Below are 26,906 nucleotides of genomic sequence, written 5' to 3' on the forward strand. Positions count from 1 at the left end.
GAATTTTGGCAAGGTTTTTAACAAGAAGTTTTTCAATTTTGGCTGAAATAATATTCCAAATCTTTACTGTGGCAGTTAGCAGAAGTTGAAGTTTTTTTTAAAAACATCATAAATTACCAAGAATGTTTAATTAATATTGACCCCTCCCCCTCAAATTAAAAAAAAAAAAAAACTATATATTTTTCTTCCTTTAGCTAGAACTTGGTTCAGAAATGGAGTTTAGGAGAGGATTTTTAACCTATATTTTCTACAATAGGCCTTCTACCCGGTATAAAGAATTTTCTACACATCCCATTTTAAGTAACAAAAAATACTTTTTTTTTAATAAAACAATCTTTCTCGCAAATTATTTCTTTTGCGTTGAATTTAAGATGTAATAATATTATTTTTTTGATAACCGTCACTATTAAGTATTTCTTGAAAAAAAATTATCAAAAATATTCAGCCCCTTCCTAGAAAATTGCAACTTTGTTTATTTATTTAGAATAATGGCTCTACCTTTGTATTTTATAAAAGTTCCTTTTTAATTTGTTAACACTACTTAGAAATTATTTTCTTAAAATGTTAATTCTATAAAATGTTTCCCCTTGAGTATGGAGCTCGCAAAATGGGGTAAACGTTTTTCGCAATTTCAAATTTCGAATGCTTATAATGTATTTGTTAAAGAATGATCACTAAAATAATTTAATATCCCTCCAGTTCTTAAAATGATTGAATTACAAAATCAATTGCATAACTCGACTGGCATAACCGGAAGAATTATACAATTCATTTCCGACTTTTTTATAATACAAAGCATCCAAAATTTTCATTTTTTAAAACTTTGCATTAAAAGATATTCTACCCTTTTTTTCGGAAAGGTTAGCTAGTTTGTTTTACATCCACCTGTTTCTAAATAATTGAAATTTAGAACAGATTTTGAAGTTCTTTTAATACACAAAAAAAAAAATGTTGTTAGTTTTTGTAAAGCTGATCTTTTGTGGAGCTAAATAATAATGACGCGATAAAGTAAATTAATAAAAATTTACTTATGACTATCATTCATATTGCTGATCATGTCGTGTACTCTCTGTAATAGAATTCAATCTTATTGCCAATATTAAACACATTAAAATCCATTTAACGGAAGATTATTGTTAGTAAACTACTCCGAGATGCTTAGCCCAAGAGGACTGAATGGTAAATTAATATGGAATTATGCGATTCTGTACATCCCTTTACACCGAGGATAGCCTAAAGTCTTTATTTTGAATATGAATTTTTATGATGTGATTCATGCTTACTTTTTCATAATCTTCTTAAGTAATCTCAAATTTAAAGAATTTTTTTAGATTTATAGAAAAAGTGAATAAAACCAAACCACGTTTCAGGTGCTAAAACTTGTGAAAGACAGTTGATTAAGAGTTGATATCGATTATAAGTTATGATAAGAAAAATCTTAAAGATATGATTTTTATTCCGTTTTTTGATTTTAGGTATTTTCTACAACATAATTAATTCATTTTTACGAAAACATAGAGTAAATTATTTCATATTTTTTCAACAAGTTTTAAATATGGGCTATTGCAAATAAAATTATATGATTAAAAATGAAAGTTTGTATTTTTAGTGGTATTGTATGGTATTCATTATAATAAAAAAAAATGATTAAACAAAATAAAAATGATAATGTTTTGTCACATATCACTTATAAACTGAATAATACCAAGAAGAATAATTGTAATGGAACTATAGACCGCTGATGGATATACTGTATTTGGGAGTATTTTTAAATATCACCGGGTACAAAACGATAATGATGCATCATGAACGGAAAAAAATTCATAAAACAAGACTGAAAAGTAAATAAAACTTTATTGTGAAAGCCAGTCCTAACTGTAACGTTGATAATTTTTTAAAGTGATGTGTGTAATTAAAATTTGTTTCATTATACATAAATCTCTTTTCGAGTGACAGAATAACAACGTTTAAGCTCAATTTTTGTAGGTTATAAATTTATATTTCATTCGCATGAGATGAACTATACTAGTATTATTTGAAAGAACGTTATAATTTACATAAACTGCACGTTATTTACGCAAGTAAAAGCTTAATGAAACCTCATCATACTCGCCCAATAAATGATTCGCACTCCAGGGTATGTATAACGAGTGAGATCTATTCAGATATTTTGTAACTAAAACATTTCATCAAAAACAGAGCTTAAGAGGCGATTAGTAAGGGTTAGGGATTAAAATAACCGTTAATTGAAATGTGGCAAATGAAGCTGAAAAGTAATAAAAATAGTTATAAAACGTCAATTAGGTTTTACATTTGGGAAGCATTAATAAATCGTAATATTCTACAGAGCGTGTGGTTACATTTTAACTGGACAGACAGTAAAATCTTTATTAAACCATACTTATAAGAATTACACTCCTGAATTTCTATTTTTGTATCAGGCATTTCAATCCTGGATTTTTTATCAATACATAACTCGTAGTTAGGAAATTTAGTTATAGCCGTGGTTTAAACTTATGAAATATTAAAAAAAATAATATTCCCTCGGGTTATTTAAAAAATATTTTCCCCAGTTTTACGTTATTAAAAATATTATCAAAGGAATTTAAAACAAATATTTTACAAAATATTTTTCTATTATTTACGGTTAGATTAATACAGATAACATGTTGCTTACGTCAGATGTACAGTTCTAACATCAACTGTTACATTGAATGTAACAGTTAGGTCTTCCACTAAACGGAAGATAAAGGTTAATCGGGCTAAGCCTACACATGTTATGTTTGCGTTAAGGACGGGGGACGTTCAGCGAGTTCAAATTAATGGTGTTTTCATCTCGCATGCTAACAGTGTATGATACCTAGGACTTCATCTGGATCGCCGCCTGACGTGGAGGAAAAAAGGACGAGGAATTTTTTTTTCATGACGGGGAAAAAAGGACGCAGAATGATTTACATCTCCCTGAACATATGTTAACCTAACATATGTTCAGGGAGGTGTACTGGTTGTTAGGCAGATGTCACTACTATCGCCATCTAACAAGTAATTGCTGTACTCGGCGGTCCTCAAACCAACTTGGACCTACGGAATCCAACACTGGGACACGACAATTGAGAGTAACATCGAAGTAGTAAAGCGATTTGAGAACAATATATTGAAAAATATAACAGAAACGGCGGTGTTTCTAAAAATCTGAAATACACGATTGTCTAAGATTTCCAACTGTTATGAGAAGTGATAAAACGATTCGGTATAAGAAGAGTAACAGGCGGTAATTAACGAGACTGAACAGGCAAGAGAACTGGCTCAGCGAGGACTTAATTCGCCTACAGTATGTATTAGGTGTAAGTTCACTCAGATTTGAGGTGAATTAGCTAACCTAACGTTTGTGCATCATCAAAATTAATCATTTTATTTCACCACTTACTCTTTTTGGTTCTTGGATTTATTTAACTAATTCACTGTTTTTATGATTTTTTAGTTATTCTTTATGCGATTAATAAGACTATTTTTCTTTAGTGTTCTGTTTGTTTTTCATGAATGATCTTTATCAATGTTTCTAAGTCTCATGTTCGTATATACTTTGTCTCTTATATATTTACTTGTATAAATACACATTTCTTTAAGGAATTTCATTAGAAACTTCTTTCATCATTAAAATCTATTTACCGCTCTGGTTAATTGGAAATTGTACACTAAACATTACGGTAAAAAAACTTCAATATTTACTTGTATTTAAGAACAGTTTACTGGATTTAAACTAGTGTAATAAATTATACTGTCATATTTGATTACACTGTGTTTGTTACTGTTTTTGGTAAACTAGTTTATTAAACAAGATTTCTGTGACCTTGATTTTGATTTTGAAATTTTGCGAGTATTTCTACAAACATACGACACGTATAAATAGAGTAGAGGCATTTCTTCTCTAAAAATGTATGTAATTAATCTTATGTCAACATTATATATTAAGTTTTAGACAGGTTCATAATGCATTATTTCATAACAAATTACATTTACATTAAACGTCTGCTTACCAATACCTATTCTCGTCTTCTCCTCGTAGTTGTGAAATATAAGCACCAGAAATGAGGTGTGAACTACAGTATATTTTTCTTAGAGTATGATTTTACTCTCAATTCCTGTGGTGAAAAAATGAAGCTGTCAGTTGTTAGGGCTAAGTTTCCCCTTTACTCCGTGCACACTGAGAATTTTACTTTCAATATTCTCATGTTTAGGAGTGGCTTGTGACTCGTATCAGGTTAAATAGCCTGAAGCCGTTATGATTATAAACTACCTGTTCTAGATTTTATAATTTCTTTGATACACATAGATTATCTAATTTACAAAAAAACACTAATCAGTGTTGTTTGCTCATATCTTAACGACATTCATTATATAGTCAGTTCCTTTAGTGAACAGATGAATTTTCAATTGTTGGGTTGATACGACATATAACCTGATGGTCTTGGCTTGTTCATTTTCAGCAGTATGTTTGTCACAGTAATAAATGCTACGTACGATATTAAAGTATGAAAATGGCTTTAGATTTCAATACTGAGGGATAATAAGGGGAGAAACATGTCCGGATCTACAACATTATTGTATGAATGAAATTTTTGTCCGTCGTTTAGGATCCGTCATATTGGAATCAAATTTCTATTTTTAAATAGGTCGTTGGAAATGTGTATATGAGTTTAGTGTAAATAATTCCGTTGAAAAACGTTGACAAATATCATTTCTCGATAAAACCCTCCGTTTTTGTGTTATAACCTATCAAATTTGAAAAGGAAGGGAAAATCACGGCAGTAATAAAACTAAATAAAACTCTCCTAGTAACGTTTTTATTTCATATTAGCTTCAAAACAGTTCAACATTCAGCAGACCAAGTTCAAAGAATATGTTTTGGTTTAACTGCTATCTACCAGCTAGAATCCAGTTTAACAATCACACCAAAAAACGACATGGCAAATTCTTTCCACTAGATTCAATGTAACAGTTGGTATTGTAACTGCACCTCTGAGGTAAGAAAGATATTAATTGCATTAATATACTACAAATTTTCTATAAATATTTCCTTATTAATCTTGGCATGTAATGATTATTAATAGGTGAATGGTTATGGAAATTTCTGGAGTGTATCATTTCAAATCTCTGTAACCATGCTTTACGATGTACATATCCTGCAATCTTTTCAGATAATTTTTAACTTTTTGGTTGTTCTTTACAATGTAACTATTGTACTATGAATTGGTGTATCCATCATTTAATTTTACCTTGAATTATTCTATGATAGTTTAAAAAAAGTAGATGCTTTAATTCCTAATAAAGAATAACCATAATGTTTTAGTTTGATTACCGAAACGTTTCAATAAACGTTTAAGTACTATACTACAAACACTTGTATACTACGATTTACAGAATTTTTTATTCTGCAATTTTGGTTTTGTATTTTCTTTCGCTAAAAATATTTCTCTTCACCTATTCTCTTCAATACTACCTCATGATCCAATACGCTGATTTTTTTTTTTTTTTAACTTTCTTCATCCCATTCAGTCATTTTCTTCAACGTCTACTTTTTATTTTCTTCTGACTAATAAAAAAAACTTTATTAGGTATAATTTCTCATCAATCCAAGCATGACTGCTATTCCATTATGTATTAATCAAATAATTAATACTAAATTTAGTATTTAATACTAAAAATTCAAATTCACGTTTGATAATCCCTGCACAATTACCGTAAACAGTTTTATTACTAATTTAATAATATATACTAAATATTTTCACAACTTTTCCTCTATTTTAAAGAAGAAAAATCAACAAAATTATTTTATCTCCTTTTCTGTTAAGATAAAATAAAAGTAACAGATAAATTTGCAATTTAATTTTCAGCGTTAATAGACTTATTTCCTAATGTACTTATTATTTCGAACAGCACATGTTGTTTAACTCCTGTGAGAAAATGTTTACGAGTATAAAATTCTACTGGAGTAAAAGGGAATATAATACGTATAATTAAAATAAGCTTTAATAGAAAATAATGTACTTTTACAAATTCTCAAAAACTGTACGTTCAATAATGTAACTTGTTCCGAGGATGTTAATGTATCTCAGAAACAACACGTAAAATGTATTTATAAAAATAATAATGGTTATCTTTTTAAATACTAATAAATAGTTATGGAATGAAATTTGAAAACTTTCTGAACGTGACACGGAAATGTCATTATGTGGAATCCTTTTCGATTGTTATAGAATAATATTTATTTATTTCAAATGAATTCTAGAGAAAATCGTGACTCACAGTACATAATATAACTTCTGAATTTCTTCAGTTTTTCACATATTCACTTTTACTCCCATAGACTGTTATACACATAAATTGTTTTTTAATATTTGTGCCGTTTTATACTTAGCTTATGAATCAATCTTTATTAGATATGGTTAACATTATGATTATAATTTATTTTTGTAATTCTGATTATGTATTTCGTGAGCTCAGCTGCAACGGAAGATCTGAAATACAATTAGTGGATCTTTTACTGATCAAACTGTTGCTCTGATGCACTTACAATATTCTTTTTTATAAATTAACAGGCTTTAATTTTTATTTATTATTAGTTTTATTCTCACAACCATGAGTTTAATGAACATAGATAGGACACTACGTTTGACGGGAAGGGCAACTGATGTGAACCCAGACTGACTAAATATCCCCTTACTGCAACGGGAAACGCAAATAACCGTAGAGGGAAACCGCAACTGGTCTGCTAATATATATATAAATGTACGTATAGAGAAATTTGTCCTGATTGACTGATTCATCAACGCCCAGCAAAAACGACTAAATAATAAATTTATAGATTTGTTTATATGTTTTTCTTACGGTTTTAGTGCGTATTAGGAAAGGATTTTTTGAAATCAATGGTAAAATGTAGTAACAATGACATTTATACATTTTGTTTAATTTATCGGTAACAAATGAAGTTTTTTGTAACTTGAATTTTGGTGTGTGTAATTTTCATATAAATATCTCAAACCCAAATTCTAAATTTTTAAAAATTCGACCTTGAAAAGGGTGAAGAAGGATATAAATAATTTGAATAATGACTGCAAATTTCCCCTATTTAGACTACACTAAACGAGATATTCACTAGATTAGGGCTTGCAAATACACATCAAATAAATATCAAAAAACCACTGTTGATTTTTAACGTCGGTGTACGGCGCAGCAGTTCAATCAACACAGCCACTGTGTATGTGTGACGCGAATGGCTGCACCTGCCTCCGGTTAGCTGACAAAAAAACAAAATAAAACTAATTAAAAAAGGAAATAAATGAAGTATGGTCACCTGCTATTGTTGTTCGTCGGATAACGCTAATAACCGACCAAATTCATTTATTAAAACTAGTTACAACGAATATTTTTAAGATGGTGGCTGACTGTTTTGAAACTCATATTCTTGGGTCACCCAAATTTTCGGGTCCTGTCCTGACCATACTGTTTCTCTGATGAAATTACAATACAATGATATGTTTCATAAACTAAAGGCTTTAATTATTATTCTCATAAGTATGAGTTTAATGAACACAATGAAGTCCAAGGAGCCCTCTAGCCTAGATGGGAAGGGCGTGAGAAGGGAACCATGACTGGTTGAATGTTCCCTAACATCGAGGAGAAAGGTAACCCACCATATAGCGCGAGAAAACCTGTGACGGGAATGCTAGATTGGGGATAGTAATTTTTTCTTTATCTTTACTGGGCTTTTGTTTCAATATATATTGGATTATTTCATTTCAATAACAAGGTTGATTGGTCTCATAAGATTGTTCAATTTTCTTATCTTCCTTTTATGTTATTGTTTATTTAATCTTTGGGTAACGATTAGTTCTTTATCAAATAATCATTTTTTATTTTTAATAAAAATTTCTACTTACCGTTTCATCAGGATTTAATGAAAATCTAAAAGCAATATTTTAGATTAAATAATCTTTATTTATAAATAAACAAATTTGCTGTTAAAAAAAAAAATATTGCGGATGAAGCCACATTGATATCAAGGGCGAAGCCGTGACAGGAGACGCTAGTACAAATATTCATACGAATAGTATAAATGAAAAAAAAAGATGAAGATGCAAATATACCAATACTTATTGAATAATAAGTAAAAAGTAGTTTAGAATCAACAAATATATATATGATAAAACTTCTTTTTTTTAAATTGTTGCTCAAACATTAAGACGAATCGATTTAATTCCTTTTAAAAGTAAAGGAAGTATAGCGATTGCGAAAAATATCGGTTTCCAGATTTAAATGGAAATATCGATTTTGACTATCACTGAATCGATTTTGATTAGTTTCGGCGTGACGTCTGTACGTATGTATGTATTGTATATGTGTGTGTGTGTGTGCGCGCGCGTGTGTGTGTGTGTGTGTGTATGTATGTATGTATGTATGTATGTAATAACTCAAAAACGATAAGCCGTAAGATGTTGAAATTCTGGAATTAGGACTGTTGTAACATTTAGATGTGCACCTTCTCTTCTGATTGCAATCGGCTGAACCTTAACCCAAAATCAAATTATTTTGGATTCTGGACTTTTTCTTAACTGCAATAACAAGCCCTCACTGAGAGCTGTTCATGGTATAATATGTGGTACTTATTTTTACTGGTTCCAGAGTTATAGCCAAATAAAATTTTAATTAATGAAGTATCTAGATCATAGGGGAAGACACATCACTTCGAATCAGACTTCATCTTCTTTCTATTTTTTAAATTTAAATATATTGATTTATTAATAATTATTAACCTCTCATTCATTGTAAAAAGAAAATTTAGGAAGAATAATGAAATAAAAAGTATATAGGAAAAAAATTTTAAACACTTTTCATTAAAAAAAAAAAAATGTTTAAATGTAATTTAATAGATGTACAAACAAATCATGTGTTGTCCACATCAGATTTTTTTCAATCCCAAGGAAAGCTAATAGTAGCTTAAATGCATCAAAAACTCGTATATTATATTACCATTTACTTTTTAAACGTCCATTATTTTGCTGTAGAATGTATCTGAAGAAAGTTATGTAAAGAAAGACAGGTAGTTTGTACCAATCAGAAATATATTTCAACCCACATAAGATTAAAGGGAGGAGGATATAGATTTAATTTTCTTGAGATAATAAATTCAGATTATTTAATAAATTAAACATTTTAACATACTGGTCACCCACTTCGTTATATATTTAGGTAGTTGTATTTTTTAATTCCTTGTACGACGTAAAGGAAGTAGTGTGATCAGGAAACATTTCGGTTTCCAGATTTCAACAGAAATATTCATTTTGACCATCCCTGAACCCATTTTGACTAGTTTCGACGTGACGTCTGTACGTACCTGTGTATGTATGTACGTATATATAACATCGCATAACTCAAAAAACGATTAGCGGTAGGAAGTTGAAATTTTGGAAGTAGGACTGTTGTCACATCTAATTGGGCACCTCCCCTTTTGATTACAATCAACTGAACCAAAAAAGCCCAAAATCAAAAAAAAAAAAATGGATATTGGACTTTTTCTTAACTGCATTAATAAGCTCTTACTGACAGCTTTTCAACAATATATCATAAGTCGTACTTATTTTCATTGGTTTCAGAGTTAAAGCCAAATGAAATTTTAATTAACGAAATATTTTGATCTTATTTTGAAAGCTTAGGTTTTTTAACTTTATAATTAATTTATTTGTTTTAACTTTTATTTTAATTTAAACTCATGATTGCAAAAAAAAATTACAATAAATAATAATTATTTAATAATAATAGTAAAAAAAAAATATGAAAAAATCAGAAATTATTGAAATAAAATTTTACGTAATTTAAAAAATGTGTATATGTAATTTAATAGGCATTATTACGTGTATATGTAACATATTTGGTGAAACATCTGATTATTTAATTTAATATTTTATTTTATTTTATTTATTAATAATATTAATTGATTATTTAACTGAATATTATAATTTATAATCGTATTTTTTTGGATTTTTGAGTTTAATTTCTGTATAATTTTATTTAATTTTCTGGAATATCTGTTTTATCTACATTTAACTTAACTACAGAGTGACTGAAAAATAGAACCTCACAAGAACAATGTATACACTAACGCACATGCTCGATCTTTAATATGTTGCAAAAAATTCTTATCTTTCCGTTCTTTACTCGTCTGATATTGTCGGACAATATTCTTCCTAAGTCGCAGCTGATCATCTTTTAGTTTACTTGTATTTCGCTACCAATAAATTAATTGCTCTTTGGTTAGATAAAATTCTTCTGATTTTAATTTGTGTACACGTTCTCTAATTTCCAAATTTTCTCACTCTTTATGTTCATCGTCTTATTATTTTATTTTCTTCCTCTTTATATTTATCATCTCTTAATTTTTTTATTCTTCCCTTGTTCTTAACAGATTTTATCTTCTTGTCGGTTTTTTAGATATATTTCATCATGTTATCTTTCTTTTTCCTGTATGATTGTTTCATTTTCATTTTTGATTACTCCCCAAGTAATCCAATAACAGAAACTGAACATTTTACACTGTAAGGTCGAAATTAACATTTTTAACCCGTGTACAGGAGTTTACTAAACGGAATAGTTTAATTATTAAATTTTATTTATACAACACACCCGAAATCTGAGACGTTTGTTAATCAGAAACTCACGAAGATACAATAATCCTGATCTAGTAACACGATTAATAAAAGGAACTTTTACTTTATCCTAATAAGATTCTAAGATTTAAGATCTAAGATTTTTGGATTAATAATTGTATAAATATTTTTTATGTTAATAAAAACTAATATTTCAGCAACTGTGTAACCGTCCACTTTATTAAAGAATTGGAGGATCGCATAGCACTTTTAAATTAAATAAGTTTAAATGAACTGCAACAAAAAATGTTTAAATGTAATTTAATCGTAACGGCGTACAAGGAAGTTGTGTGGTGTCCACTTCAGATTATTTAAACTGTCGTTGAGGATTTTTTTTTAATTACAAAATTCGATTTTGAGAAATATCTCCTCATACTACTAGCAACTATTTAGCGGCAAATTTGTATAAATTTTATTTATATACAGGAAATGAAGCAATTATACTATAATTCCTACAATCGATATAACTAATAATAAATAGTACACAAAAAAAAAGTAATAACAATTTCAACAGTTTTACTCTGAAAATTATTCTACACAAATAATAAAAATAAAATATAATTTTTAGTATACTAAAATTAATTTAAAAATATTTTTAAGTATTATCTTAATTTATTAAAACAAATTTATGATCTTTTAGTTATGAAAATTAGTCAAGTTCCGAATAAATTAAATATTATAAATATAATACATCGGAAAGCCGGTGTAGCAAAAACATGAACTTAGTCAGAACGAAGAAAACGTTTATAAGGAGGTGGCAGCGGTTCCAGTGGCCTGAGGACAGGACTCCAATTAATAGGGCGGCCCGCAGATTAAAAGTACTACTGTAAGTGCACAAGAATTAGTCGTTCAAGGAGTATTTTGAGAGACTATCTTCTCTGAAGAGGAACGATCATTCTTTGTAGCGGGTGACGAGGAAATTCAAGCGGCCGCCAATCTCTTTTCCGCTGTTGAAGACGGCTGATGGGGGGGGGGGCTGCGACAACAGCTGAAAGGCCGAGTTGTTCGCTGAGTATTTAAGGAAGGTTTTATGACCGCATGAAATGCACGGTGGTATCGAGAAGTAAGTTAGTGAGTTCATAAATAGCCCGATTCCTTTATGTCTCCCTCTGAGGCCCTTCTCGAAGATTGAGACAGCAAAAGTGGTGAACAGGATGGGGTAAAGAAGGCTCCATAGTTTAATTGCATTACGCATAAGATGATATCTTCACTACCCTCTTGGGATATTTGTTGCATACGTGACCTCATTAACGCAATCCTTAGAACAACACACTATTATTCGGAATGGAAGGTCACTACTGTTCGATAAATTGTAAAATAATGAAGAAAAATGCGCAAATAACGATGGTATTGATCTAGGAAACCTTTACAGAAGGTGTCTTCGTATAGGCCTATAAACCTGCTACCGGTTTTATCCAAGATCTTTGAGAAGTTTTTCCTGCGCAGATTGTGGCGAGTGTTGGAAAGTGTAAGAGTGATACCAAATCATCAATTCTGATTTAGGGGAGATCACTCGATTGTGAAACAAGCCCATAGAATTACTGGTGTTATCATTAGGTGTCTGAGAGAGAAAGAACATTGTTCGGTGGCCTTTTTTGAGATAGAGCAGGCATTTGACAAAATTTGGATACCAGGTCTTCTTTTCAAATTGAAATCGTGCCTACCATAACGGTGCTTTTTAATTCTATGCAGCTACCTAAACCGTCGCTTCTCGCGGGTTAATTACAATCAAGAGATGTCAGCGTTTTTCGATAACAAGTCCAGGGTTCTGGGGCCGATTCTGTTCTTCATCTACACTTCTGACCTGCCTACTTCAGCCAATGTCACGGTTTCGTCGTATGCGGGTGACTCGACGATCTTGGCAGTTGACGATAGCCCAGCAACTGCCTCCGAAAAATTGCAATGTGCAATGGATGCCATCGGGTTTGATTGCGTACCTGGAGGATAAAGGTTAATCCGGCAATGTCCAGCCACCTGACGTACAAGATGAGGAGGGAAGATTGCCCTGCGGTTCGGTTGAACGGTGTCAGGATACCTCAAGTCAGTACGATTCGTACCTGGGCTTTTGACACCGTTTGAAGTGGAGGAATCATATTAGAGAAAACGAGAAGTTGCATGAAGAAGAAGAAATTAATCTTAAGAAGATGTAATGAGTATTCGGTAAGAGATCATAACTTTCTTTGCCCAACAAGGTTCTATTTTAAAAGGCTTTCTTGAAACCGATTTGGACGTACGGAATTAAACTCTGGGAAACGGCTAGTAAAACCAACGTGGAGGTCATTCAACGGTTTCAGAACAAACTTCTATGAAACATAACCCATGCGCCGTGGTTCGCGAGGAATGTGGAAATCCACAATTACGTAGGCATTCCATACGTTTGGAAGGAAGTTGGACGTTTAGTTTCAAGGTATGTGTCCAGGTTAGATAAGCATATTAGTTATCTCGCTTTGAATCTGCTAGATAACAGGGAGGACGTTAGAAGACTAAAAATGCTTCCTGTGCTTGATCTTGTTGATAGCCTGTTATGTAATCCGGTTTGGCGGCTCGATTTCACGTTTATTTTTCCTTGGCTGTTTCAAAATTACTGTTCTATTTAAAGTTATTTATTTATTTTTTTCTTTTAATGTTAATGTTGACATTTAAAGCCATTATCGAATGTTATTTATGGTATGCTATTGTTTGTTTGTTATTGTAATATTTCCGGATTATCATTAAGTGATCATCTTTCACATAACGGTTAGTCATAAGACTTGCTTACAGCTTCATTGTAGTAGCTGATTATAAGTAAAGAAATTAATTAGGCAAAAAAATATTAAAATAAAATAAAATTGTTTTAATTTGGTTGAATATTTTAAAAGATTGTAAAAGACGTTTTTTACGGCAGCATTTTTATTTTAAGCCGTAAGATTTATTATTATTTTTTATAAAAACTTTACTTCAGTTTCGAAATTTCTTTACGAGTAAGGTGAAATATTTCATTTTAAAATGTATCATGAATTTGATAATTATAAGAAACATTGTATGTTGCACGAAGTTACCTCTCTATTTTTTAAGTTTATAGAATTAAAATTGTAATTATCAAGAATTTTTATTCACACATTGAACGATATATATATATAAAAATATATTTTTATTTATTACACAACTAATTTATTTACTATCGGTTTGCATAGTGCAACCGTACGTAAGTAAGTATAATAATAATCATCATCACATGATGATGTGGTCCTTAATGAAATAAGAAAATAATTTAAAAAATACTTAAAATAATCAAAAAAAGTAACTAAAGTTATTAATAAGTTAACTTCATAAGATTCTTTAGTGCAAGAAAATATCCGCATTCACTTCGTGTTTCACGAAATAATCAATAAAAAAATAATTAACCAATAAAAATCAACTAATTATAAAATTAAAAAAAGTTTATTCATAATATAAAAAATTTATTCAAGTAGGTACGTGTGTACATACTTGTTTATTCTTTCGTACACAAGTAAGGTCAAAAAATGCCGTAAGTAAGACTATAGACGACACAAATGTAACGAAAACAATGGAATAAGTAACAAAAATTATAATAATATTATCGGTGAAAATAATTACAAACTGTCATCCAATATTCTCCAAGACTACCAAACGTGGAGACGTATTAATCTTCTGAGATCCTCGCCGTTATCAAGCACATTGATTGCTAAGTGGTTGATGTGGTTCCCTAAACGCCGTTAGTGTTTAATATTGTATTGTTTCACAACCTCAGAAACAGACGGAAGCGGTAAGTATTCATGAATCTCATCATTTCGTGTGAAACATGGCGCCTCCACAATTGTTCTCGTGGCTTGTTTTTGAAACGTTGTATAACATCGACGTTACTTCGTATAACATTGTAGGTAGAAAAGTTTTATTTTTTCATAAATAACAAAAAATGTTTTAGTTCAAAAAAAATAATAGCTACAAAACTAAAATTGTGTAAAACATCGAAAATATTATTTATCTTCTTTCGAAGATTGGCCATAAGGACAGTAAAGCATATACAATATGTCCCCCTTATATTATTTTTTATAAAATTATACGTGTTCACGGGCATATCTGTGCTCATAGGCCTGTACCAGTTACTTCTTAGATCACTGAACTTAATTATCATTGGAAATAAATAAACAGATAATAAGTAAGTAGGATCTTCTCTTACTAACACGCAACTAGTATCTTTCAGCAGGTAAATTTTAGAGAACTCTTCTGCAAAAATCGTACCCAAAACCATAAGATACACAATTAACTATTTATCATTTTTTAAATTTAAGAAAACTGACAAATAACGGGTTATTGGTTAAAATTAAATACATGAATTTTTTTTGAGGCAGGAAAGTACAATTACACTGTTAGATAAAAGAAACATACGATTGTAAGAATCCTAATCCTAGAGATAAAGCCACTTTTAAAAAGTAATTCTCAAGGGATAATAAACATTTCATGGTAAGCTCATAAAAAAAAAAAAAAACTGACGTGAAATTCTGTCCCATCTTCACTAAATCAGGAACACGAGTTTATTAGTTTAATTTTCACTGCAAATTATTATTAAAGTTTGTTTTTATAATTTTTCCCCGAATTTGCTAATAGGGTATTTATTATTTTTTAAAACTGATTTTTTGTTTTTAATAAAAAATCGTTTATTTAAATTAATAAAACAGTATTCCTTTTTTTTAATAAAGAATGTGACTGTTACTTCAGTAAGTGACTTAATTAATATTCAGTAAACAATTTTAATATTAATAATTAATATTCCAGTAATATTCAATAAGTTTAATTAACAGACTATTAATTTTGATTTTAAGATTGCATTTATTGTTTCAGATATTCTAAATACTTTCTTTTCTGATCTTTGGGTTGAGTAAATAGTGCAAATATATCAGGAAACAAAAAATAAAATAGTTAAAATAACAGTCGTAAAATTTATAAACATTAACACAGCCTATCAACTTTGTTTCTCCACTTTGTTATACGGCACTATTTTCAATTTTGTTAAGCGCTTTTACAATATCCGGGCTTGTCTAGCTAGTGGTTAACTCATCATCGCATTGCGTTCCCCAAGTAATGTCTTTTGGCGGTTCTGGGAAGGATGATGGCGGGGTAGTGGTTTATTCGGTACGCACAGGCACACATACGCACTAAGTCCAATAAGCTCTATCGAAGTGTCGTAATAGGATTCCCCAAAACAATAAAAAAAAATTATTGTTGCAAATCAGTTTTAACGCTTGATTTTCGAAATCCAAGATTCTAAGGTTCAAATTCGATAAACGTTAGTTGCGGTTTTGAATACTAGACAGTGGGTACCGGTGTACTTTGGTGTTTGGGTTCAATTAACCATGTCTCAGGCCACGTATGATCGGCCTGAGTTTGTACACGACAACACCTCATTTACATGTCAAAAATATCATCGGCATCTAATTGGGTCATAATGGTGTTGCTTATTATCCACTAGCTAGACAAGCCCGGATATTGTAAACAAATTGCAGTGTACATTTTAGAAAAAAATATATAAATTTTTAAATATTTTAAACTACTTTTTGAAATTAAAACAGCAATGTTTTACAGCAATTTTTGAAACAAAAATGGCAATTGTTTCATGTTAAAAGTACCTACTCTGATAAAATTCAAGATGCCAAAAATGAATTCCATACCCTTAACTATTATGGAAAACCCTCATAAATCATGTTATCAATAATGTCTGTTTAATACATGATGCTTAAATCCACTCTTTTACGATTTCAGATCATATAGATGGAACATCACACACCGTATCATAATTCGAATTAAATTATATTTCGTATTTTTATTTCCAAAGCTAGAATTGCACATAAAAGTAAACTTCAATAACAGAGGAAAGTAGATTAGATTCCTGAATTAAAATAATTTTAGTAAAAATAACATTATTGAAATTATATATATACATATATTTATTATATCAGATTACCTTAAAACATCACGAATGAAACATATAATTTATGAGCCCAAGTCTGCTACATACCTGAAAAAAAATAAACAGCCATTATTTTTTTTTCGATAGTAAAATAACTTAATTAATTATTTATTGGATACTCAGTTTCAAGAACTAAATGATGTGAAATAATTTATTTTTATTTAGCAATTTTTTAAACCTTATAATCTGAAAAGTATAATACACAGAAAAATAAGCAGTTGTTAAAAATGACATTAATGTAATATGTGTAAATGTAAATATATTAATAATGTTTTCCATGTAGAAAAACCTCCGTTAAAGAGAACTGTAGACTTTTGAGATTTTTTACATTTAACTGACTAAAAACGTATAAAGACGCGACTACTGATGTGAAGATTTGTTGCTATCTACAAATGTATGTTAACTCCGCAGGTATAAATTGAACTGTAGTGAAGAGGAAATGTTGTAACATGAGAACAATTCTTTTTCTTCTATTTATAGTTTTCTTAATTTAGCATGACTTACTGAAGATTAAAATTCATTCTTAATGAAAGGATAGTTGTAATGAGTTTTAATCTGTGGTGCCCAGAGCTACTTTAATTAAAATTTTAAAATTTATTTATAATAATATCACTTATTTTATGTGTAATAAATTTTTTCACGATTTTTTATCATACTGAAGTGGAAAGGTATTTTTACCCAAAAAACATAAGCATGTATCTGCTTAAATTATAACATGATACAAATATAAATGTATTCATAGTTCAGTTACATTTCACCTCAAGAATGATAAAAAATTCATGTCTTTTTGACAGTATTAATTAAAAAATAATTGTCCAAGCATAATATATAATATATTTATTATACTTCACAAAATAAGCTCTGAGATGGAAGCATGGAAAGGAGGAAAGGATAATTTGTGGCGTACTAAAAATGCCAAGACAGAGCGATTCGAACCTAAGAACTTTCTTATGAAATGTACTTAGACACTATAATACAACATTTTATAGCAATTTTAAAATAACAAAGCACTTTTGGACTGCAGAAAATTAATAAAAAATAATTCTTATAAAGTACTAAACTTTAAGCGAAACCTATAACTAAAATTAAACAAAAAAATATTTTTTTAAGAAAAATATTATAAAATACATTGTCTTTAAATTGTATTTCTGTAGTTTTTTATACAAGCAGAATAAAAAGTAAACAAAAAAATGCAAATATTCATGACTCATAATTTCAGTGATGAAGTTGATAGTAGATATTAAATAAGTTTAAGAAAACTATTAGAAATTGTTTCATTATTATTTGATTTTTGATTTAAACAACATAATTTAGAAAATTGAAGAGTGTCATAGTATCATTATATATGCATTGGTGTTTGGATTAACTTCAATTACTATCAAGAATTAAGGATCAGTGTTTTCATGATGTCTTAAAAGAAATGTGTGATCTAAACTGTTTGTTCATTTAGAATGGGATTTCTGAGATGTATTTTGAATCATGTTGAATATATTTTCATTTATTCAAACGTATTTAATTCGTTTTTTGCTATTTATGTTAGTATTTCAATATTTATTTGATTAATAGAATGATTTGCAAAAGTATATTCTGTGATGAAGTAAATTGCTTTAATGTGTTATTTACATCATATGAAAAGCTGCAGCCTGTTTGTTCTCTGTAGAAAGAATTACATTCCATGTCTGTTTGTTTTAGTCAAAAAATGTTCCAGCTACTGCCAAGACTGGGTGTTAAGACTCAGGTTTCATTTGCTCCTTTTTTATTAAAAGGAGGAACTTTAAATTTTGTTAATGGAGGACTTTTAAATTTTAAAATAAAAATTTTCACTTATTTTGTTATTCTTTTTAATTGAAATGGTCTAATGCTCTATTTTTAGTCAATCTAGTGCCATCCTCTAAAGCTCAACTTGTGTTTGTTACGAATGTATAATTAATTGATATAATAATGATATATATATATCAAAGTTATAATATATACAAGTTCAAAGTATAAAAAAATAATCTATATTATAAATGAAATAAAAATTTTTTCTTTATTTGATTGAACCAGCGAATAATAAATATTTAGAATAATTAAACCTAACCGAGATATTGAATCACGGTGGCATATTATTCGACATAAATGGTCCTCCGGTCTGCAACATTGAAGATAATCATTTTTAGACTTCCAGTACTACTGATATAATCAACATTTTGAAGAATCATAATTTTTATTCTTTCAGAATCGCGGATAAAATCTGAAATGTTGAAGAATTTTCATGTTCAAAAATATTTCTACAATAAATGGGTTTGCAGAAATTTTATATACAATAACATTTACGTAATGTCTTCTGTAATTTATTATTACAATTAATTTACATTGTCTCATCATCTATGTGATAACATTTGATTCATTTCATATTTAATTTACTTTGTTAATAATTTACATTGTTAATTTAAGTTATTACTATTATTATGTGTATTAATTACACAAAGAGGGTTAGTAAAGGCCACTATAACTATGATTGGCACATTTACTCACAATTACGTTCCTTAACAAGATGATATTCCCACCTTAAAAATCATAAGAAATCTTTTTGAATTGCAAAGCAAATATGACACCATTCAATCAGAAACTAGATTGAAATATTTTGATGATGTTTTAGCTTTAGATCATCGAAAAATACTTATGTACTTATATAGTATAAATTGCAAATTTAATAAAGAATAGTCAAAAATCATCCAATCGAGAATTTAGTTCAAATACATCATTTAAAAAAACATAACTGTAACCCATTAATATACCTTTGTTTAGAGGTAATGTGTTAGAGGGGCAGCACTATTTTAATTCTTTTATTCATTTAGCACATAATAGAAGTGATTTGTCTAATATTCAAAAATGACACTATTTCCATTCCTATTTGAAGGATGAAGTCTAGCTATCATTAAAAATCTGCCATTAAATATTGAAAATTATGTTAATGGTCCAGAGTTATTAAAAACACGATTTGGTAACGAATATATAATTGTATTTCATAATCCTGAGCACATTTTAAGGTCAGATTTTATGAAGAGAAAATCCGTAAATCCTTTATCTAAATTTATTAAAGAAATTTCCTCATACGTGAACTCGCTTGAATCAATGCATCTTCCTGTAAACACATATAAATTTATTGTCCAATTTCTAACACCAAAATTCGACTACAATATCTCAAAATTATGGAAGGAAAATTTTCCAAATCAAAGGTTACCTAACTTTAAAGACTTTATCAAATTATAATATCTAGAATATATTAATGCATTTATTTCAAACACGCAACTTAAAAGAGAAAACGAAACAAAAAAGAACAGGGTCATAACAATTTAGCGAAGCTTTAACAAACGCTTTACCTTGAATAATAACAAACAATGTAAAGGAAAAGATGTCAGATTTATTCAAAATTTAAGTCTAAGCAATGTTTATTTTGTAATTCAAACCATCATTTACAACAATGTAAAGAATTTCTAAACTTGTCCATCAATGACGCAGAAATTTTTTGAGGCAAAATAATTGTTGTTTTATTTGTTTAAATGAAGGCTACTAATAATTGTTACTCAAAACATTTATGTATGATTTATACTAAGAAACATAATACATACACTCCTTCATATGGACAAAATAATTCATTATAATTTGGATGGCAATAAGCCTGAAGGTAATACCTATTGTCTATATAATAATTAGTCAAACGAAAGCATACTTTTATCAACAGCTATATGTAACACCAATGTTATATACGGTAAAACAGATAAAATGTATCGTCAGGTATTAGTTAAACCTAATGATAAAAATTTACAACGTATTCTTTGGCGTGATTCTCCAGATCTCTAGAAATAAAACATTTCGCATTACGAATCGTAACGTATGGGACCGCTTGTGCATGACGTTTAGCCACTAGATGTGTAATTCAAATAGCTAATGAAAATGAGAATAATTTTCCACAAGCCTCTAAGGGTATTCAAAATGATTTTTATATTGATGGTCTCATAACAGGTTCAGATAACTTAAATGAAGTTATTCAACTGAAAATTTATATTTCTAAATTTTTACAACGATATGATTACCACTCCATAAATGATTTCCCAATAATAGTACCATCTCTTCTTCTGAACACAATTCTTCTATTCCTACAAATCAAGAATAGAATTTACATACTTCAGGAGTTCTTTGGAATAATTCTTCAGACACAATACTTTTCCTAATAACTCATTCTAATGATGTTAAAAATCTGATATAAGGAAGTCACATGACTTCCTTGTAGGCTTATTAAATTACATATACACATATTTAAAACGAAAAGTTCATAAGGTTTTATTTAATTAATAACTTCTGATATTTTTTCGTTTAGTTACTTAGTTATTTTTGAATTATTATTTATTGTAAAAGTTTTTTTTACAATCACAGGTTGATTATCAATTATTCAACTATCAATTACTAATAAATAAATATATTTAAATTAAAAACAAAAAAGTTCAAAAAAGAGATGAAGTCGGATTTCTACCGATATGCCTTTCCCTTGTAAAATCCAAATATTTAGTTAATTAAAATTTTACTTGGTTATAACTTTGGAACCAATGAAAATAAGTACCACGTACGATATGTAGTTGAAAAACTCTCAATGAGGACTAATTACAGCAGTTAAAAAATAGTCCAAAATTCAAATGTTTTGGGCACTTTTGGTCCAGCCGATTGTAATTAAAAGGGAAGGTGGACAACTAGATGTTACAGCAGTCCTAAATCCAAAATTTCAACATGCTACACGTAATCGTTTTTGAGTTAGACATAAGCACATACGTACGTACACACCGAAACTAGTCAAAATGGATTTAGGCATGGTTAAATTGGATATTTCCGCTGAAATCTAAAAACGAAATTTTTTGCGATAACAATACTTCCTTTATTTCGTACATATGAGTAAAAAAGAACAAAGTTTTTTTGTAAAGAAATAATTTTTTTTTACTCATAATGAAAACAGTAATCATGGATATAATAATAGTAGACAATAATAATCAATTACTCTTGTTTAGAATTCGTTAGGAAAAAGGGACACTGAAATCCCCTTTCACAAAATAAATTAATAAATGTGTTCATAACAAAACAGTAAATTTTACTCAGAACTTTATATTGCTAAACAATCATTAGTCGACATTAAAATAGTCAAAGTATTTTAAAAATAAATCATTAAACTACATAAAAAATGGGACTTACATTTCTGTTTTTCTTTCTTTTTTTTCTAAAGATTATCTCTATATTACTGCTATATACTCATGGTTAATTAAGATTATATTCCATCATATTATGTAAGATAATTTGCATATCATACTTACAACCTCATATTAAAATAATACACATTTGCTTTCAGCAGTTCAAAATGAGATTGTATTATTTCTTTGTTAACGGTATTTTTATTTTTTTTTTTTCCTTAACATTATACAGCAGCTTTGTAGGAGAAAATAAGTTCTTTAACATTTCTTACGTAGGCTTAGATTAAATTGTTACTTATTGTTATATTTTTTTTCTTTTATTTTATTATTGTTATATTTAATAATTTATGTTTTTACTTTGAATAAACCGTTTTAAATAACAAATTTTTTTATAACTGCTATTTTTATAAAATTACAAGAAAGATAAAAAAGATTAAAAAAATAATATATGAAAAAGTTACCTAAGATGTTTTTTTGGATGGGATAAATTATGATGAAATTCTATTGAAATATTATTATTAAAAGTTTACTATTTTAATTTATAATAATATTAAAAAATTAAAGTAAACCAAAAATGTTTTAAAAAATTCAAAAAATTGATATTTTTAAACTTTGATCGGCTCCCCCTCCCAGAATATTACCCACAAAGTATTTTATTTTACTACTTGCACTACTACTATGCTTAGGAAGACATGAAGAAATTCAGTAAAAACTATGGGAAAAATAAAATGATAGCTTTTTTACAAGTTTTGGGGATGGAAGAATTATGCGGTAATTTTTTGTTAAAAATAGGACGATAATCATGCACACATGTGCTGAGCTTAATATAAAGTGTGATTGTGTTGGCAAAACTTTTGTGAAAATTAACCCAAAAATCTAACTACTCCATCCCCTGGATATATAGACCCAAAGATTTTACCAACGAATTGCTACATGTATACGAGTCTGCAAAAAATTTCATGAAAATCGGTTTATCTAGTCAAAAGTTAGTTCTAGTTAACACGCGAACACACATACAGACATACGTACGAACATTACTCCCAATTTTTATTCTTCTTTTGGGTCCCTCGCTTATGAAACGTCGTGAAATGCCAAAAATCTATATCTCATTTTTTGATTGTTTACCATACTTTCCTTCTTGCAGCATAGTTATGAAGCCAGAAATGTAATAATGAAGTAACAATCGAAACATATAATTTAATTTGAGGTTAATCCTTTTTTAAACAAGTTTTGAGTGCGTTTCATTGCACCTTTATTTTAATAATTGTTTGGTCATCTTATTTCAAAGAATAAACACAACAAATAAAACGAATTGTTTTGCCAAAGCATGTGTTCATATATGGATTTGTAAATTAACGTTATCCAGTTATATATTTTTTTCTTTCTTTCCGTAACACAAGAAAATTATTATAAATAACAAAACATTATCTATATAAACAATAAATTTTATAAGTTAAAATGTTCAATTGATTACGTTTTTGTTAACAATAAAATTAAAAAAAGAAGAAAACAGAAAATAAATACACCGACATGACTTAAAATCAATATGGTCTCCAAAAAAAAAAAAAAAAAACAGCGTGAAAACGTGTGAAAAAATAGAATAGAGGGGTTATATTGTATGAAAATAAGAGGTACAGCGGTACGAGAAGGGATAAGCGTGCACATGTATTGTACGCACATGTATTGAAATATTTCTTTTTCTCTATTGGCAGTGACGCGTAAGAAGACAAAAAGTTTCTGTTGGAGTGAATGTAGAACATGTATTCCCTTCATTAGAGTAATATAATGTGCCAACACTAATAATGATTGGCTATACAAAATTGGCCAGTTAAATATTTTCTATCGTTTTGACTCCCTGATACCTGGTAAAATCAAGCAGTAGTTTTTATGAAGGCTAAACCTATATTAAAGGATTGTTTTTTTTAGTACTCAATTTATTCGCAGAATATAACCTGAATAAAAACGTTTTTAAAAGATATCATTGCATAGAAATATTTTTATCGTAAAAAAGTAATAAATTTCTGATTGAAATAAATTTTCCCCATTTTTATTTTTTATTTAAATTTTCTAAATTAATATAATGATTTAACACTTATTAAAAGTGTTTTATGAATTCTACCATATTAGGAAATAACTCCAAAACAATCATTAAGTTTAGTAACTTTCCTTTCATTTAACTGTCACACAGAGATTCATTCACTAGTATTTTACCTCTAGTAATCATTCACCCATTTTTTTTTTTTTTTTGGTATTAATCTCTTATTACAAAATTTAATACACCTTCTTTCGGTGTAAATATAATAATTTTTCTACCTAAAAGTATTTAAAAAATAATGAAATAAAATTTTGTTGAATTTGTTTGTTCGAGGAAAGTAAACCTGATTATTCTAATAGAAAGAAATGTTTAACGAAACTTAGTAGTCTACCAATTTTAAACATAACTCTCATCAGTCATCGTTCAAAAGTTCAAATTTATGCTAAAATCATGGTTTTCTATAAACTTTTCCACTCAAATAAATTAATAAATATCATAAGTGAGTTCGTTCAGTCCAATAATTTGTCAATAAAATATTTGGTACATTGTTAATTTATAATACCAAAGAATGTATTTAACAAAAAACGAATATTTAGAATGAGTAGGATTAGAGACGACATCAGAGTAACTGATGTGAATTCTTCTATGGTGGCAAATCTGAGAAGTAGAGAGAATAAAATTTAGCTAGAGAAGAATACTAAGAAAGATATTTAGGCCTAGGAAAATGGATGAGGTTTGGAAAATGAGGAAGAACAACGAACTATACCTCAAAAAAAAAAATTGACTTTTATACACCACGAAGACAAATACTACCCTTTTATGAATATTTAACAATAATACGATGTAACAGACTTACTAAAAGGACAAATGTAATGGAAGCAAATCTAACGTCAGATGCTTAAAACACTCCAGAGTTTCTCAGAATTCCAGCTATAAAAGAATCATAGAGAAAAAAACATATTCAGAGAGAAGGTTGAAGATTATTAAGCGCTCCAGAAAGAAAAAATGGAGGAAAAATAATAAGAAATGGTCAGAAGAGAGAAATACAGCTTACAAACGAAGTAGTATTGAAAGAATATGAGACTGACCACAGATTAACGATTAAACTTGGTTCAACAGTGACGGTGACGAAAAAAAAGAAGAAATATATAAATATTTCTAATGTTTTTTAGTGAAAAATATTACAGATACAAGTTTTATTTGATTATATTACTTTATTTGTTTTATGAGTATTTTTTAAGATTTTCTATTTATCTGAAGTTATTATGATCTACAACTTCTCCGACCTTAAAATTGTCTAAAATTTTATTTTCTATTAAAAATACCAAAACGTTTCTAATAAAATGTTCTTATTGTTATTATTATTATATAGTTCAAATACTACTCAATTTTATTTAGCATATAGACAGTTTATTCAGTAAGTGTATTATACATGTTCTTTGTTTTGTTAACAATTAATATGATATAGATTTCTATATCCGATTAATAAGTTTTCTTTTTATATAAGCAGATCTTCTATATATATGTTTCATAATTTATTTATCCAGGGATGAGAAATGAGAAAAAAGGCTCTTTATTATTACAATATTTTAAGCTTTATAAATGGGTTTCTTGAGAAGCTTGTTGTTATACTGTTTTTTTGTTTTCTTTTATTTTTATAATTATTTTACCATATGAGCTTAAAGTTTGTCTGTAGGCATATACAATGAAATTTTTTTAGCATAAGAAAAGTTTTATTGCCGAGATTCAAACCCAGAACATCTCAGATGAGAACTGAATCGCTAGAACTTTGCAATAGATATCTGAAATTGCATATCAAACCAATATTATTTTACGTTTACATGTGCTTTGTAAAGTCTTCAATATAACTAGATATACATTAGAGAAATGATAAATTCAGAATTACTAAATAACTTACCGCTTAAAGTAAAATCGTTCTAAACTATCATTCGATTACACAAAGACATTAAACGATTTTGTGTAGTCAGGTTGATTAAAGTATAGCACCAGAACGTATAAATAATGTGATAAAATGATCAAGGAAGATCACATAATGCAATTGAACTTTAGGAGGTAATAGGAAGACTGACTTTTAGCTGAAAGCTGGGGCACCGCATTGTGATTCTGCATGTTTACCAGCAACCGGGTAAAAAAGGAGGACTTCGAGTCAGCTTACCGGATAAAAACGAGAATACATTGGATTTATAGTTCCTAGTATCTTCAACTAGCAGGAAATAGTACGGTCAAAAATACACGCATTGCATTTTTAATCGAGAAGACACCAAGTTGAAGAAAGACGGTTAAAAAATAAAAACAGGCGATATTTTATCAGCAGAATTGAGATACGCAACAAACAATTCCAATCTAGCGGAGAAAAACTCAGACCTCCGTCCAAGCAGCAGCGATCAATCCTCTGAGAAGATCAGATCATTTTCATACAAAACCAACAACCAGCTGATCAGATATTTATATTGACTTGGTTACATCTCTAGATTCTGGAAAAAGATTTACTTAAAATACATTAAACAGAAACCACTAGAGAACAGAACAGAATGATAACAAGACAATCAAACTTTAAAAATACGTAAGGACTGGATACCGAATCGATTAGTGTGTATGCTTACCCTATTACTTTTTTAAAAACTATGTATTTAATAAGACGTATTAAATACATTTAATAATTTTGGTTATTTTATTACTTTCTTAAATGCTTTAACATATTTCTTGAAATTTTATTAAAAAAATGATTAATTTTTATTTATTATTATTAAAAGTATAATTTAAATGTTAAATGAATAACGGTATTACGCACATGCGAGCACATAAGTACTCTCTGTTGACGGATAATCCTGACGAATTGAAAGGAAATTTATATAATTTTATTATCATGTACACTAAATAGAAAGTAAATAGAAGAATTTCTTTTAATCTTTGAAATCGATTGAAGAAAATGAGAATTTGTTGAAGATACTGGCATTATT

The sequence above is a fragment of the Lycorma delicatula genome, chromosome 1 (assembly GCF_047948215.1).
Source record: "Lycorma delicatula isolate Av1 chromosome 1, ASM4794821v1, whole genome shotgun sequence".
Classification (NCBI taxonomy): domain Eukaryota; kingdom Metazoa; phylum Arthropoda; class Insecta; order Hemiptera; family Fulgoridae; genus Lycorma; species Lycorma delicatula.